This window comes from Alligator sinensis, unplaced genomic scaffold (assembly GCF_000455745.1).
Source record: "Alligator sinensis unplaced genomic scaffold, ASM45574v1 scaffold926_1, whole genome shotgun sequence".
In the NCBI taxonomy this organism is placed as follows: domain Eukaryota; kingdom Metazoa; phylum Chordata; order Crocodylia; family Alligatoridae; genus Alligator; species Alligator sinensis.
Window position 1 is genome coordinate 207,296 of NW_005842679.1, and position 4,601 is coordinate 211,896.

A 4,601-nucleotide genomic window follows, 5' to 3' on the forward strand; every position below is an offset into this window, starting at 1 on the left:
GGTGCACTCCATTCATTCTTCCAGGTCATTGATGAAGATATTGAACAAAACCGGCCCCAAGACCAAACCCTGGGGCACTCCACTTGATACTGACTGCCAATTAGGCATCGAGCCATTGATTACTACCCTTTGAGCCTGACAATCCAACCAGTTTTCTATCTAGAATCTAATCTGCAGATATTTAAAAAAAATAAACAAACTAACCATAAAAATAAAATATTGTGTCTAAAGATACTGAGAAATACAGATGAAAAATCTTTTCTAGAAATTAATTTCCCACAGTGTAAGTCACAAAAGGCAATGAAATAATCAGGTAAGTCATTCAACACTATATAAATGCTCCACTCTTAAAACTTTTCATCCTCAGTTGCCTTTCTATCTCACACAACTTGTATAACTCAGTCTTCAGCCTTGACTTGAGTTTACCAAGACTTTTACGGCAATTTCCCCGATTTCTAATAAATATAAATAAATATTAAATTATTCACATAGATGGCTATCAACACTGACAGGTTGCCTTCATGCAAGGACCTAGACTGAGGTTTTTAAAACAATGCAAGACAAGTAACCACATATTTCAGAGCTGCCCTGTACCTCCACATCACCTGTGCCACTTCGCTACTGTTTCTCCTCCAAGTGCCCAATAGTATGCACATCCCATTGTAGGTGTGGATGTCTTCAGGCACTAGAGCTCACAATGTTTTACCCTAGCAAATACCCATACAGTGTTCATATGTCTTGTTTCTTCACTTTATGCCTGATCTATATAGAAAAGGCATGCATTAGCTTGAAAGGGAGTTTCTGCAGTCTGTTCCAAAGCATATGCTTTGCCTAGCAGCCATTCCTTAAAATCCACCTGTTTTCCACTTTTAGTGTTTTTTTGCTTCCTGAACAGTTTTATTTTACTTTTTATTTTCTCCTTTTACCTCGCACTCCACCCCACCTTTTTTTTTTTTTTTTGGTTCTAGTCTCTGTCATTCTTATAGTACTACAGGATCATTATGGTAGATGATCTCCCCAGTGGTGAGCAGGGCCCATTTCACCAAATCCCAAGGACTTCAGTGGCTTTTTTTAGAATGTTTCCATTTTGTATTTTGTGCAAGGTGGTCACTCGAAGCCCCATGCACTCCTTCAGTAAACACAATGCCATCATAAATACTTTGGGAGTGGATGCTGAAATAGTTCTCCAGTTGTTTGCCTGGGATTCCAGAGCCTTCCTTCAGGTTATATAGGCACTGCTTTGGAAACATTTATATGGACAATGTAATGTTTACACCTCTGAGGGAGAGGTTTATGCCAGGACAAAGAGTACAACCACAACTTCCTGGAGAGAGAGAAAAGGATACAGTTTTATTGCAACTCCATTGCCATGCTCCATGCACGCAGTCCTCAATATCAATATGACTGCACTCTGAGCCTTGGCAAGAGCAGAGAGAGAGATATCAATTGGATTGCTTTAAGGACAACACCCTGAAGAACTCCAGTTAGTGGTAAGTAACTTCCCTTTCCTTCCCTGCTTCTCCATATCTCCCTCAACTTCCCCTCCCCAATTTCATGCCCTCCCTAACAAATGCAGAAGTACTTTAAAGTACTTCAAAGTGCTGTTATTCCCTTGGTAACTTTGTATTTTCAGTCAAAAATAAATTTTAAAATTATTATGATGGAATAAGACATCTTCCAAAATGTCATAATTAAGGCTGCTATCAGAAGTGGATGAGAAACAATCAAGATGCTGTGGGTCTTATTCTTGATTTTGCTGGAGGTTTAACTAAGAAGTAATTTTTGCCATACTTGTCCTTGCATGCTTTGTATATCTTGGTAAGAACTACTGTGATGTTGTAATTGGGGAGACTATTATGGGATTGTCTTGTGTCTGTGCCCAATTATGTTCCATTTGTAAGATTTTATACTACAACCACGACATTTGATGTTTTGATCTGAAGTGTCTTTTTCTCTCTCTAGCACTTTGGCCTTGGATTGTTAGTGGCTCTTATCTTGTTTTCTCACAGCCCTTGCATGCTTTTATAAAATCACTGTTAAGTACTTTACTTTTATTCCGTTTGAGAATTTAAATAGCTTAGAATGAAACTTGGATCTTGCTACTATGGAACATTTCCTTAAGCAATCCTCCCCCCCTTCCCCCCCCCCCCCCCCCCCCCGAACACCTTTTCAGAATTAAATATATTTTCCTTCCGTGCTTTATGAAGGCTAATATTGATTTTTTAATTAAATACTCGAGTAACAAAATAGAAAGGAGTGGCCAAGATTCTCAACAAACTGGGACAGCTTTTAGGTGCCTAGCTTGGGAAAGCTTCAAAATATTCTAAGAGGGTAGAGCCAGTAGAGTGGGTTGAGTGACAAGGCCAATTTTGATGTTTGTGTATAGGGATGTTTTAATTTTTTTGCTAACTACCAAATAAAGAGCAGGCACTGAAATTTGAACACCCTTCATAATTTTTTCGTATCAGTCTAATTAATAAGCCATTACTGGTCACTTTTGGAAATCTTGCCTAATTTTGTTTGCTGATATCTTTCTCCAGCTGAACAGTGAGAGGTGGTATGAAATACCTGTTTAAAAGCTATTGCTTACAAAAGGATTTGAAGAGGCCAACACCTAGATGCCCTAGGGAGAAACAGTATTGATTTTTTTCAGTTCTTGTCCTCTTAAGAATTATCATCAACCTGATGGACTGAGAAGTAGGATATTTTTACATTAAAATATTATGAACACCATGAAAGTGCTTGACTAAGACTCAGGAGGTTTCAGTTCAGTTTCAAGCTCTATCACAGATTTCATGTGATGCTGGAAAAATTACAATCTCTTTGTACTTCAATTATTTCACAATAAAATGGGAAGACTAGTTTATTGCTTCCATGCTGTCAGCCTTAACTATTTGGATTATAAATTCATCCAGGTAGGTACTACCTCTTACTTGTATACCACCTTGATTTTAGTGATTAGTGATTATTAATGCAATACAAATATTAGTGATAATATATATTAATATACCCCAACAGGTATGACTTTTTCAATTAAGGAAATATCAGCTGTCTGTGAGATACTGTTTTGAAAACCAAAATCCAACAGTACTATGTACTTTGAAAATCTGGGAGGTAGGGGAGGGGGTTGCTTTTTCAGAGTAGAGCAAGGTGGGGGCAGTAAAGGGAGGAGGGGGATTGTTAGCCTTGCTTTTTTTCCCCTCCAGTTATCAGACATGTCACAGAAAGAATGACTTATGTGGTAGGAAGACTTACCAAATGGGATAAAATAAGGCCCAAGAGAAGAAACTCAGGATGAAGTTATACATTATGCTTAGGCCATAATAAGGGCACTTAAAACATGCACATCTGTACATTAAAGCTTGTTAACTTGTACAAAGTGCCCACTAAGTGTTTCAAAGTTATGCCACTTAAGGCAAGGGTTAACTCTGAGCCGTGCTACCTAGGTTATGTTAAGGTAACTTCAGTGGGCTTCACAGAGATGAAAAGAACAATTTGTAGTCCTCCAACATCCTAGGATTCACTGTGCCCAGCCTCTACGCCCCCAGAGCAGGGATATGGGTTTCCTGGCTGCTAGCCACACCCCTGCTTGTCAGCCCTCTATGCCAAGTCAGAGGTGTGCCAAGTCAGAGGTGTGCAGAAATGGTATTAACCTTTAGCGTGTGGCTGCTTACAGCACATTCCAATTTTTAATACTGCTTAACTTTCCACAGATTTAGTATGGGCTAAATGTAATGTATAACTTCACCCTTAGATGGAGAAGACTGGGAAGGAGGAGGCTGAAGGATATGGAAACTGAAGGCATTGAGAAGAAAGGAAAGGTAATGTGGAATTAAAAATAAGAAGATTCAGGCATCAGAGAAATACAGAAAGAAGGAGGGCTTCAGGGAGTGAAAGAACATAAAAGTCTGGTGTTTCAAATAAAGAAGAGAAAGTAGCCAGAGAGCGTCAAGGGGGAAGTTTTGCCCAGAGGAGGGTGGTAAGCAATGACTGTGTATACAGAAAGAGGGAGAGAAGAATTGTCATGTGTACAGGTCAGAGAAGTGGGAGGGGGAAAAGAATGCTGTGGGCTAGAAGCTGCAGGCAGAAGATGATTGATAAGCAGGCTATCAAAAAGAAACACAAGACGACTTATAACCAGTAGCTGCTTTTGTTTCATTTTCAGGTAACGTCTTTGTGCCTCATAGCTTTATTAGGTAAACACAGCATTTTGCATTTATATCAAAGTTTTAAGGCAAGTTTTTGACTATGTCATGTTATGTCTCAACCTCAAACATAACCTGAAAAAGGGGCAGATTTTATAGCAGCCTTTTACCAGCATTCCACCAATTTCCTATTCCACAAAATTCCGTCTCTGCTTGGTCCCTTCTTAGTACAGGCTTTCCAACTCATTTCTTTCTGAACTGAAATGTCCAATACCATCTTTTATACCTCATAGGAGCAATATAAACTATAAACAAAATGTTGAACCTTTGCCTTTTAAAAGTCAGTTTATAAGTCTGCAATTTTTAGTTCCACAAACATGAGGTTAGAAATTTCCCAAGTTGTCTGCAAAGTGCCAGTGAACATAGATACGTGTTTGTAGTTAAATATTTCCCTAC

General features: G+C 38.8%; 1 long non-coding RNA gene across 3 annotated transcripts in view; it reads left to right on the forward strand.

Annotated features, from left to right (window-relative positions):
- The first annotated feature begins 1,161 nt into the window (after positions 1-1,161).
- Positions 1,162-4,601, forward strand: part of LOC112551954 — a 5,751-nt gene continuing 2,311 nt past the window's right edge. The window contains exons 1-3 of one of the 3 annotated variants that reach the window (XR_003096304.1): positions 1,162-1,490; positions 3,755-3,821; positions 4,166-4,196. This is a non-coding gene — a long non-coding RNA (uncharacterized LOC112551954). Of the gene's footprint in view, positions 1,491-3,754; positions 3,822-4,165; positions 4,596-4,601 lie in introns of those variants that run through there. The other 2 variants (XR_003096303.1, XR_003096302.1) reach the window with 2 other exon arrangements.